The sequence below is a fragment of the Arachis hypogaea genome, chromosome 10 (assembly GCF_003086295.3).
Source record: "Arachis hypogaea cultivar Tifrunner chromosome 10, arahy.Tifrunner.gnm2.J5K5, whole genome shotgun sequence".
Classification (NCBI taxonomy): Eukaryota; Viridiplantae; Streptophyta; class Magnoliopsida; order Fabales; family Fabaceae; genus Arachis; species Arachis hypogaea.
The window spans coordinates 90,202,943-90,216,554 of record NC_092045.1 but is presented as its reverse complement, the minus strand read 5'-3'; positions in this window follow the sequence as shown (position 1 = coordinate 90,216,554).

Here is a 13,612-nt window from a genome sequence, read left to right as displayed (position 1 = left end):
AATTGGAAGTCCTATCCTAGTTATCCTTATCAATTGTGATGAGAATTGACTTTTGCTCCCACTTGGTCAACCTCTAACTATGAAGGTATGTTAAGCGGATAAATCAGTTTGATTCCTCAGGTCCTAGTCAATTCCTAAGAAAAGACTAGAGTTAGGGGAATCCAAATCAATCAGCAAAGAATTCCAATTTTCAATAAATAAGGAGTTTGATAACTCAAGTGTCTCCAATTACTCAACACAAGCTAAGAATGTAAAAATCTAAATTAAAATCATAAATATGAAATACCTCAAATTGCATTAAATAGAGAAATCAAATTAAACATGAGAATTCATAAATCAAAGTAATAGAATAAATAAAAATAGAAGAGAAACCAAAGTAAAGGAACATTGAACCTGGAATGAAGAAGAAGTAAACCTAACCTAAGAGAAATCCTTAATCCTAAAACCTAAGAGAGAGGAGAGAGCCTCTCTCTCTAGAAAAACTACATCTAAAACTAAAATTGTGAATTATCAACTTCTGCTAAGTATTCCTTGAGTCTCTGCATGTTCCCTGACTTTATTATGTGTTTCTGGGCCAAAACTGGGTCAAAACATGGCCCGAACTCACTCCAAGCGTGTTTTGTTAATTCTGCAGATCGCGCATGTCATACATATGCGTCATCCATGCGTGCGCATCATTTAGCGTTTTTTTCTTGCCTCATGTAAAACCCGATTAATTAAAGGCTAATTAACCCAAAAATGAGAATTTATTCTAGAAAGCCTTAAATGTGATTTTTATGGCTAAATGTGATAGAGGAGATTGAGACGAGAATTTTGGTACCAATTTTATAGAATTCGGACCAAGATTGGACCGAACGGGCCAAACCGGGCTAACCGGATCCAAAGTGGGCCCTTGGCCCAACTAAACTAAACCAAAACCCTAGTTTTCAGCATTCTCTCTCCTCACTTATCACTCACACACGCTGAAATGGAGGCCATGGAGGGAAGAACACTCTCTCAAGTTCTATTTCTCCCTTGATCTTCAAACCACCATAACTTTTGATCTAGAGCTCCGATTGCTGCACCGTTTACGGCCACGCGTTCACCGTGGAGAGCTCTACAAAACCCATACAATCAATCTTGAGGTAAGCCATGTTTTGCTCTTCGAATTTCCAGCCTTGTTTTCGAGTTTCATGAGCAAAAATGTTGAGATTTTGGGCTCTTTGATGTTATAGGACCCAACTCTCTTGAAGGAGAAGGTTAATCTTGTCTTCTTGGACTTTGGGTGTGGTAAGATTCTCAACCCTAGTGTAATTTGTTGTTTTATGATGTTTGGGTATTGAGATGTTGTGTATGGGTATGATGGTGTGGCTTAGGTTGTGTATATGTGAATATTGGAGCTTGATTGGTGATATTGAGAAGCTTGAAAAGGGATTTAGTGGTGAAGAATTTGTTTTTGGTGGTGTTGAGGCCTTGAGAGCTTGAGGAAAAGTGGTTTGGAAGTGCTCCAGTTGAGCTTGGAAAATCGGCTAAGGTATGGTCTCGGTTTCTCGTATCTAATACGTAATGTGGTAAGAAATACTTAGGCTAGAGTCCCTAGGATAGGCATTGAATTGTTGATGTTGTTGGATGGTTGAAATATATGATGTGGTCATATTTGTGATGATGATTATTGATGCCTTGATGGTATGATGTATGAGAAATATGCATGTTGTGATATATGCTTGATGATTGGTTATGGTTGAATTGTGGATTGAACCATGTTGATGGTGAGTATGATATTGATTGTGTACAATAATGATTTATTGGAATTGGTGTTGTTAAAAATTGGCATGAGGAAGAGTATATGATATGTCAATGTGTTTGGGTTTGAACCACTTGGGTGAAGTGGGTTAAAATGATGGGATAGTGATTTTGTAATTGTGGTAATGTGTCAATGTGTGAGTTGAGGAGGCTTGATGTTGAATTTAATATATTTTAATTGATTTCAAAGAAAAGGGATGAAATTGGCATGTTTTGATTGATTTTGAAAAGAGTTGAAAATGGCTTGTTTTGAAAATGGCACTTTGTGGTTTTGTATGAAAAACATGGGTTTTGGGCATACTTTAACGGGACATAACTTGGACTACGGATCTCTGTTTTGTGCCAAATCTGTTTAGAAATTGGATCCGGGATGTCCATGTCGTTCGAAGAACGGGTGAAAAACTATTTAAAATGAGAAAGTTATGTCCGTTAGAAGATTGGGGGTTGAATCTGTGAATTCTGCAGCTTTTAACTTAGAATATTTTTAGCAGAATGACCCCCGCGCGTAGGCGCACTTGGCGCGTACGCGCCATTTATTTAGAAAGCGCCATCCACACGTGCGCGTGATGTGCGCGGGCGCGCCGAATGTGCTGCACCCAATGCCCAGCCATTTTCCAAAGAGTTGTGCCAGAACTGTGCCAGGTTTGTTCCGGGGGCACGCGAGCACCCACACGTACGCGTGGCTGACGTGTGCGCGTTGATTGGCTAATTTTCAATCCACGCATTAGCGTGCATGACGCATACGCGTCGATGAGTTTTTGTGGCCATCCATGCGTGCACGTGGAGTGCGCGCACGCGGGGCCCTGTTTTTATCCCAAAGTTGATTTTTGAGTTTTAAAAGCCAAATCTCATGCTTCTAAGCCTCCGATCTCACCACTTATATCTTAAATCATTATGATATGCCTAGCAATTAGAAAAGAAGCTAGGGGATGTGGTAACTTGTGAGTGAAGCAAGGGAAAAATGAATGATCAAAGAGGATCAAAGATGATTATGTGAGAGGTGGAGGATGGTGGTGGAAGTGCTTGTTATGCCATGGGCCGAAAAGCCGTATTTGTTAATAAAATGGCTGGTTATGGATTTAACCGGGAGCCGAATGGCTGGTTATGGATTTAACCGTGAGCCGAATGGCTAGATTGTTGCCGTGCTACAGCGGAGCCAAAATTATGGCTATGTATAAATGCATATATGCTGTTGAATGAATTATGAATGTTGCACTTCCACAATCGGAGATGAAAGTTTCCCTGGAAGGAAGCAGTGGCTAGCCACCACGTGCTCTAGGTTGAGACTCGAAGCTTTTGACCCTATGTCGTAAGGGTGGCCGGGTACTGTGGAAGCCCCGGATGAGCTCGCCCCCGTAAATATTCACCAGTGAAGGTGATGGATGTGGATCATGATTATGATCAAGTTTATGATGAGTATAACTCGAGTTGGGGATGCGCGATAGAGGGACAGTCCAATGGTTAGCTACCAAGACTTGTCGGGTTGGCTCTATAACCGACAAATGATATCATCAGCCACTAGGGACAGGCATTCATCATATGCATACTATATGATTTGTTTGAGATTGCCTATTTGACTGCATATTACTTGCTAATTGTCTAAATGCCTTATTTGTTCCTATTTGTATATTTCTTGTATGATATAACGGTATTTGCTACATTATACTCTTGCTGGTGGTTGGGAGGTGTGAAGGAATTGGAAAGGGAAGTATTGGTTAGACTAAAGAATCTTTAGTTAGTCGCCACATATGGTTTAGCTTGTTTACAAGATTTGATATTATCTGGAGGAAGTTCTAGGATTGCCTTTGGCTTTCCTCTATTATTATGTATTATATATGTGGAAGTTGTTACCATGCTGGGGACCTCTGGTTCTCACCCATGCGGATTTTATGGTTTTTAGATGTAGGACGTGAGGTTTCTCGTTGAGGCCTGCTGGAGACTTCTGGATTAGCGAAGATCCTTTGTTCTTGGAGACTCTATTTTAGTTTATATGTTTTGGTTAGATACTTTTATCTCCATTAAATAATACAAACTGAGATGACTCCTCTTATGAGAGATTTTGGAGAATAGGTTTTATGTATTTGTGTCCCTTTGGGGTTTTCCTTATTTTATCATATGTATATATTTCTATGCTCGAGCCGGTTATCTTCGCAGCCAGATATTGAGTCTTGATATTCCTGTTTTTGACACTCCTTTGTATATATATAATCTCGCGTTGGTTATCCTTGTTCGTTATGTTATCGATCGGAGTGTTGCGCTTTCAAGTTGTAATTTTTGTTTACCCCTTTTTCTACAAAGGCTCCTAGTTATAATCAATCATTCATACTACTATGCATACTAAATTTTTATTTTAGAGGTCGTAATGCCTTGCCATCTCTGAATTATGACTTAAGCGTAAGACTCTGTATGGTAGGGTGTTACTTTATCGTATCAGAGCAGTTCGTTCCTGTAGAGCCTGAGGGACGGACTGACTATACTTCTGTGCATTCTCTGTATGTGTGTTATGTGCTATTAGTATATCTACTTGATATAATTGGCATAAACGTTCATGAGCATGCATTTGGGACTTTGAAGCACTAGACTTCCGATATTGAGACTGATCAACTTAATATCGATTGTTTGGTGTGTATAGGAACCAAATGGCACCTCGTGGATGCGGTAGAGGTTATGTGAGAGGTCGTATGAATGCTTGTGTGCTGGAGAATACCCCTAATGACCCGGTGAACTTCATGACTGCGTTGGAGAATATGGCTGCTGCTATGCAAGCCACTGCTGAGGCTCTTGGTCAACAGATGAACAACCATGGTAATGATGGAGGTGGAGTTCAGGGCCTGATGACACTGGCAAACTTTTTGAAGGTTAATCCACCTAAGTTCAAGGGAACTACTAGCCCGACTGAGGCTGATACATGGTTTCAGGCTATAGAGCGAGCACTGCAAGCACAAGTGGTGCCTGAAGGACAGCGTGTCGAGTTTGCTACCTATATGCTCACCGGTGAAGTGTCGCATTGGTGGCAAGGTATCCGATGTCTTCTGCAGCAGGGTGATGACTATATCACCTGGAATGTCTTCTAAGAGGAGTTATATAAGAAGTACTTTCCGACTTCTGCCAGGACGGCTAAGGAACTTGAGTTACTACAGCTGAAGCAGGGTACCATGTCCGTATCAGAGTATACTGACAAGTTTGAAGAGCTGTTCAGGTTCTCTCGTTTGTGTCAAGGGACTCCGGTGGAATATGAGGAATGGAAGTGTGTTAAGTATGAAGGAGGACTCCGGAGTGATATCTTCAGTTTAGTGGGACCAATGGAGATCAGCACTTTCTCCGAATTGGTGAACAAGTGTAGGGTTGCTGAAGAGTGTGTGAAAAGGGCAGCCACTGAGAAAGGAAGTCACAAAGGATCATTCCCACAGAACCGAGGGAAGAGCTTTGTACCTAGAGGTCTGCCTTTCAAGAGGGGAAGCTCTTTTAGGAGGCCCAACAACAACAACTCCCAAGGGAAGAAGTTTGGAAAGTAGCCTCAGAATGATCAAGCATGTACTAGATGTGGGAGTCACCATCTGGGAGCACCATGCAAGGCTGGATGGGGTTTGTGCTACAATTGTGGAAAGGCGGGGCATAAAGCCGCAAGTTGTCCAGAGAAACAGAAACAAGGTACTGGGAAGGCACAACAGACTGGTCGGGTGTTCACCACCTCAGCTATAGGTGCTGAGGGATCTGAGACACTTATTTGAGGTAACTGTGAAATGGCTGGTCAAACTTTAAATGCTTTGTTTGATTCGGGAGCATCACATTCATTCATTGCATTTGAGAAAGCCCATGAGTTAGGATTAAAGATCGTAACCTTAGGTTATGATTTAAGAGTGTATAATGCTACCCATGAAGCCATGGTAACTAGGCTAGGATGCCCGAAAGTTTCCTTTAGATTCAAGCAGCGTGATTTTATTCATAATTTAGTCTGCTTGCCGATGATTGGTCTTGATCTTATCTTGGGATTGGACTAGTTATCTAAGAACCATGTCCTGCTTGATTGTTCTACAAAGTCGGTGTACTTTATGCCCGAAGATACAGAAGGGCCAATCGTGGTGAATAATTATTACTTGAATTCGATGATGGTGAACTGTTCCGGAACTGAATGTCAGGGTATCCTGTTGTTAACCGCGGGTGTTTCGGGTGATGATCAAAGGTTGGAGCAGATTCCGGTTGTGTGTGAGTTTCCAGAAGTGTTTTTCGATGATATTGATGAGTTTCCACCTAACCGAGAGGTTGAGTTTGCTATTGAGTTGGTGTCCGGGGCGGGACCAATCTCAAGTGCTCATTATAGGATGTCACCGTTAGAGATGACTGAGTTGAAGTCTCAATTGGAGGATTTGTTGGGTAAGAATTTTATCCGACCGAGTGTCTCTCCATGGGGTGCTCCAGTGTTACTGGTAAAGAATAAAGATGGGAGTATGTGGCTCTGTGTGGATTACAGGTAGCTGAACAAGGTCACAATAAAGAATAAGTACCCATTGCTGAGGATTAATGATCTCATGGATCAATTGCAAGGAGCTGGAGTTGACTCGATATGGTCATTACGAGTACACTATAATGTCTTTTGGGTTGACAAACACTCCAGCAGTATTCATGGATTATATGAATAGAGTTTTTTGTCCGTTTCTGGATAAATTCTTTGTTGTCTTCATTGATGACATACTGATTTACTCCAAGACTGAAGAAGAGCATGCGGAACACTTGAGGACCGTGTTGCAGATTCTAAAGGAGAAGAAACTCTATGCAAAACTGTCTAAATGTGAGTTTTGGAAGAGTGGGGTGAAGTTTTTGGGTCACGTGGTGAGTAAGAAGGGAATAGCCATAGATCCAACTAAGGTGGAGGCTGTGATGGATTGGAAGCAACCAACCACTATAACGGAGATAAGGAGTTTTCTGGGCTTAGCTGGCTATTACCGAAGGTTTATCAAGGGCTTTTCACAGATAGCTTTGCCAATGACAAAGTTAACCCGCAAAGACACTCCATTTGTTTGGACTCTTGAGTGCGAGGAGAGCTTTCAGGAATTGAAGAAAAAGTTGACCACTGCACCTATGTTAGTGTTACCTGAGCCAAACGAGCCATTTGAGGTGTACTGTAATGCCTCATTAAAGGGTCTAGGGTGCGTGCTGATGCAGCATCATAATGTGGTGGCGTATGCCTCACGGAAGTTGAGACCGCATGAAATTAATTACCCTACGCACGATTTGGAGCTTGCTGCTATTGTGTTTGCGCTAAAGGTGTGGAGGCATTATCTCTATGGGGTTAAGTTCCAAGTTTTCTCTGATCATAAGAGCTTGAAGTACCTCTTTGATCAGAAAAGCTTAATATGAGGCAGAGGAGGTGGATGGAATTATTGAAGGACTACGACTTTGAGTTGAATTACCATCCGGGAAAGGCGAATGTAGTGGCAGATGCGTTAAGTCGGAAGTCGTTATATGCGGCTTGGATGATGCTTCAAGAGGAGAAGTTGCTCAAGGGATTCAAGAGTTTGAAAATTGGTACTGGAGAAGTATCCAGAACTTTGTGTTTGAGCCGATTAGAAATCTCAAGTGACTTTAAGTCCGAACTCCTAAAGGCTCATCAAAATGATGAAGCGTTATGGAAGGTGTTACCGGCTATTGAGCAAGGAAAACAGTGGAGAGTGTCGGAAGAAAAAGATGGGTTATGGAGATTCAAGGGTAGGATCATTGTGCCGGATGTTGGCACTTTGAGGCAGGATATCTTAAAGGAGGCACATAAAAGCGGATTCTCCATTCACCCGGGAAGTACTAAGATGTACCATGATTTAAAGGTGATGTTTTGGTGGCCAGGTATGAAGAATGATGTGGCAGAATATGTATCAAAGTGCCTAACTTGTCAAAAGGTAAAGATTGAACATCAAAGACTTTCCGGGATGTTACAACCTTTAGAGATTCCACAATGGAAGTGGGAAAGTATTGTAATGGACTTTGTGTCAGGATTGCCAAGGACTAGGGCTGGTTTTGATGCTATCTGGGTGATTGTGGACCGACTGACGAAGTCAACTCACTTTTTACCCATTCGTATGACTTACACCCTTGAAGAGCTAGCACGGTTATACATAAAGGAGATTGTGAGACTTCATGGTGTACCTGCTACTATAATCTCTGATAGAGATTCTCGTTTCACTTCAAGGTTTTGGGGTGCATTGCAGAAAGCTTTTGGAACCCGATTAAGCTTGAGTACGGCTTACCATCCTCAAACAGATGGTCAATCCGAGAGGACGATCCAAACACTAGAGGATATGTTGAGAGCTTGTGTTTTGGACCAACCGGCGAGTTGGGATCGGTATATGCCATTAGTGGAGTTTGCATACAATAATAGTTATCATGCGAGCATCGGAATAGCTCCGTATGAGGCCTTGTATGGGAGAAAATATCAATCTCCGCTATGTTGGTATGAAGCTGGGGAGAAAGGCTTGTTGGGGCCGGAAATGATAGCTGAGACTACTGAACAAGTCAAGAAAATCCGAGATAGGATGCTTACGGCGCAGAGTCATCAAAAGAGTTACGCCGATCAGAGGCGAAAGCCCTTAGAATTTGAGGAAGGAGACCATGTTTTCCTTAAGGTTACTCCGACTATGGGAGTAGGTAGGGCAATTAAAGCAAAGAAGTTGAATCCTCGATACATTGGTACATTTCAAATCCTGGAGAGGATTGGACCGATGGCGTATCGGATGGCTCTACCACCTCATCTTTCGAACCTGCACGATGTATTTCACGTGTCGCAGCTTCGGAAGTACACTCCTGATGCTAGCCATGTGTTGGAACCTGAGTTGGTTCAGCTAAGGGAAGATTTGACGCTTCCAGTGGCTCCGGTCAGAATTGATGATACTAGTATCAAACAGTTGCGTGGAAAGGAGGTTTCATTAGTCAAAGTAGCATGGAGTCGAGGTGGTGTTAAGGAACACACTTGGGAACTTGAGTCGGAGATACGAACGGATTATCCACATTTATTCTCAGGTAATTACATTTGAATTTTGTGGGCAAAATTCCCAATTTGGTGGGTAGAATGTAAAACCCGGTTAATTAATGGCTAATTAACCCATAAATGAGAATTTATTCTAGAAAGCCTTAAATGTGATTTTTATGGCTAAATGTGATAGAGGAGATTGAGACGAGAATTTTGGTACCAATTTTATCGAATTCAGACCAAGATTGGACCGAACGGGCCAAACCGGGCCAACCAGACCCAAAGTGGGCCCTTGGCCCAACTAAACTAAACCAAAACCCTAGTTTTCAGCATTCTCTCTCCTCACTTATCACTCACACACACTGAAATGGAGGCCATGGAGGGAAGAACACTCTCTCAAATTCTATCTCTCCCTTGATCTTCAAACCACCATAACTTTTGATCTAGAGCTCCGATTACCGCACCGTTTGCAGCCACGCGTTCACCGCGGAGAGCTTTACAAACCCATACAATACATCTTGAGGTAAGCCACGTTTTGCTCTTCTAATTTCCAGCTTTATTTTCGAGTTTCATGAGCAAAAATATTGAGATTTTGGACTCTTTGATGTTATAGGACCCAACTCTCTTGAAGAAGAAGGTTAATCTTGTCTCCTTGGACCTTGGGTGTAGTAAAATTCTCAACCCTAATGTAATTTGTTGTTCTATGATGTTTGGGTATTGAAATGTTGTGTATGGGTATAATGGTTGTGGCTTAGGTTTTGTATATGTGAATATTGGAGCTTGATTGGTGATATTGAGAAGCTTGAAAAGGGATTTGGTGGTGAAAAATCTGTTCTTGGAGGTGTTGAGGCCTTGAGAGCTTGAGGAAAAGTGGTTTGGAAGTGCTCCAGTTGAGCTTGGGAAATCGGCTAAGGTATGGTCTCGGTTTCTCGTACCTAATATGTAATGTAGTAGGAAATACTTAGGCTAGAGGCCCTAGGATAGGAATTGAATTGTTGATGTTGTTGGATGGTTGAAATATATGATGTGGTCATATATGTGATGATGATTATTGATGCCTTGATGGTATGATGTATGAGAAATATGCATGTTGTGATATATGCTTGATGATTGGTTATGGTTGAAATATGGATTGAACCATGTTGATGGTGAGTATGATATTGATTGTGTATAATGATGATTTATTGGAATTGGTGTTGTTAAAAATTGGCATGAGGAAGAGTATATGATATGTCAATGTGTTTGTGTTTGAACCACTTGGGTGAAGTGGGTTAAAATGATGGGATAGTGATTTTGTAATTGTGGTAATGTGTCAATGTGTGAGTTGAGGAGGCTTGATGTTGAATTTGATATATTTTGATTGATTTCAAAGAAAAGGGATGAAATTGGCATGTTTTGATTGATTTTGAAAAGCGTTAAAAATGGCTTGTTTTGAAAATGGCACTTTGTGGTTTTGTATGAAAAATATGGTTTTTGGGCATACTTTGACGGGACATAACTTTGACTACGGATCTCTGTTTTATGACAAATCTGTTTAGAAATGAAATTGGATCCGGGATGTCCATGCCGTTCGAAGAACGGGTGAAAAACGATTTAAAATGAGAAAGTTATGTCCGTTGGAAGATTGGGGTTGAATCTGTGAATTCTGCAGCTTTAAACATAGAAAATTTTTAGTAGAATGACCCCCGCGCGTAGGCGCACTTGGCGCGTACGCGCCATTCTTCCAGAAAGCGCCATCCACGCGCGTGCGTGATGTGCGCGGGCGCGCCGAATGTGCTGCACCCAATGCCCAGCCATTTTCCAGAGAGTTGTGCCAAAACTGTGCCAGTTTTGTGCCTGGGGCACAAGAGCACCCACGCGTACGCATGGTTGACGCGTGCACGTCGATTGGCTAATTTTCAATCCACGCGTGCGCGTGGAGTGCTCGTACGCAGGGCCCTGTTTTCATCCCAAAGTTGATTTGAGTTTTAAAAGCCAAATCTCATACTTCTAAGCCTCCGATCTCACCACTTATATCTTAAATCATTATGATATGCCTAGCAATTAGAAAAGGAGCTAGGGGATGTGGTAACTTGCGAGTGAAGCAAGGGAAAAATGAATGATCAAAGAGGATCAAAGATGATTATGTGAGAGGCGGAGGATGGTGGTGGAAGTGCTTGTTATGCCATGGGCCGAAAGGCCGTAATTGTTAATGAAATGGCTGGTTATGGATTTAACCGTGAGCCGAATGACTGGTTATGGATTTAACCGTGAGCCGGATGGCTAGATTGTTGCCGTGTTACGGTGGAGCCATGATTATGGCTATGTATAAATGCATATATGCTGTTGAATGAATTGTGAATGTTGCACTTCCACTATCGGAGATGAGAGTTTCCCTGGAAGAAAGCAGTAGCTAGCCACCACATACTCTAGGTTGAGACTCGAAGCTCTTTTGACCCTATGTCGTAAGGGTGGCCGGGCACTGTGAAAGCCCCGGATGAGCTCGCCCCCGTAAATATTCACCAGTGAAGGTGATGGATATGGATCATGGTTATGATCAAGTTTATGATAAGTATAACTCGAGTTGGGGATGTGTGACAGAGGGACAGTCCAATGGTTAGCTACCAAGACTTGTCGGGTTGGCTCTATAACCGACAGATGATATCATCAGCCACTAGGGACAGGCATTCATCATATGCATACTATATGATTTGTTTGAGATTGCTTATTTGACTGCATATTACTTGCTAATTGTCTAAATGCCTTATTTGTTCCTATTTGTATATTTCTTGTCTGATATAATTGTGTTTGCTACATTATACTTTTGTTAGTAGTTGGGAGGTGTGAAGGAATTGGAAAGGGAAGTATTAGTTAGACTGAAGAATATTTAGTCAGTCGCCACATATGGTTTAGCTTGTTTATAAGCTTTGATATTATCTGGAGAAAGTTCTAGGATTGCCTTTGGCTTTCCTCTATTATTATGTATTATATATGTGGAAGCTGTTACCATGCTGGGGACCTCTGGTTCTCACCCATGCGGATTTTGTGGTTTTCATGATGCAGGACATGAGGTTTCTCGTTGAGGCCTGCTGGAGACTTCTGGATTAGCGAAGATCCTTTGTTCTTGGGGACTCTATTTTAGTTTATATGTTTTGCTTAGATACTTTTATCTCCATTAAATAATACAAACTGAGATGACTCCTCTTATGAGAGATTTTGGAGAATAGGTTTTATGTATTTGTGTCCCTTTGGGTTTCCTTTGGGGTTTTCCTTATTTTATCATATGTATATATTGCTATGCTCGGACCGATTATCTTTGCAGCTGGATTTTGAGTCTTGATATTCCTATTTTTGACACTCCTTTGTATATATATAATCTCGCGTTGGTTATCCTTGTTCTTTACGTTATCGATCGGAGTGTTGCGCTTTCGAGTTGCGATTTTTGTTTACCCCTTTTTCTACAAAGGCTCCTAGTTATAATCAATCATTCATACTACTATGCGTACTAAATTTTTATTTTAGAGGTCGTAATGCCTTGCCATCTCTGAATTATGACTTAAGCATAAGACTCTGTATGGTAGGGTGTTACACCTCGCGTACGCATCGTCCACGCATTCGCGTCATTCGTGCAGACTCCAATCCACGCGTTCGCGTCAAGCACGTGAACGCGTCACTGTGATTTTCTCCATTTTGCTCGGTCGCATGAGCCATGCGTCCGCATCGGTGTTCGCTGGTCATCTCATTAGTTTCTTGTGTTCCTTCCATTTTTGTAAGCTTCCTCTCCATTCTCTAAGCCATTCCTTCCCTATGAAGCCTGAAACACTTAACACACGGATCACGGCATCAAATGGTATAAAGGATAATTAAAATACGTAATTAAAAGATCTCTAGGAAGCAAATTTTCAACCATAGAACAAAACTAGGAAGGAATTGTAAAATAATGCAAATCATATGAATAAGTGGGCAAGAATTTGATAAAAACCACTCAATTAAACACAATATAAACCATAAAATAGTGATTTATCAGCCAACGGTTATTCCATCTCCATTATCCAATGGATATGAATGAGTCAAATTACTTATCCCTCAGTCTATTAGTGAACTATCTCTCTAGCAATTATGAAAGATGTTCGACAAAAAATATTCTTATTATTAATTTAACTCATATTCCCCAAAAAATGGATCCCGCTCTAATAGTTCCGAATAAATTAAATACATGCATTAAGATACGAAAGCTTCTTATTCTACAACAACGAAAGTACTTTTTCACTCTTTCATATACTAGGAGATTTCACTTAAAAAAGAGAATATTCCATACTAATAGACTCGAATACATAATCATAACTATGGCTTCTAATGTACGAGATCTTGTAGCAATTACCAATGAGGCCCTATCGATTAGTATTATACAAAAGCAATCCATTATAGACACTAATATAATTAGATATGTTCTTCAGACAAACTTGGAATTTGCAATCCCAGGTAAGATCAGTTCAAAATCATGGGATCGACACTAATATAATTAGATATGCTTTTCATAGACAAACTTGAAATTTGCAATTCCATGTAAGATCAGTTCAAGATCATGGGATCTTTTTCTATTAGATAGGAAGAGCTATTTTTAAAAAAATGTATTTCTAAGTAATTGCTCTAACTAAAAAGACGAAATAATTTTTCATGATCTCGATTGAAGTAATGAGTTCCAATATTGGTATATTAGGAGCTCATTACTTCAACTAGTCTCTATATTTTCGAATGGATCTCTTAGTTATTGAGAGAGTTGTCCAAAAATAATATATAAAGTATACCCAGTAAAACTTACAAGTAAACCAAATATAAAGAATTACCTTTTTTATTTTTGGATAATTGGTGTAATTTGAAGTGCATTTGAAT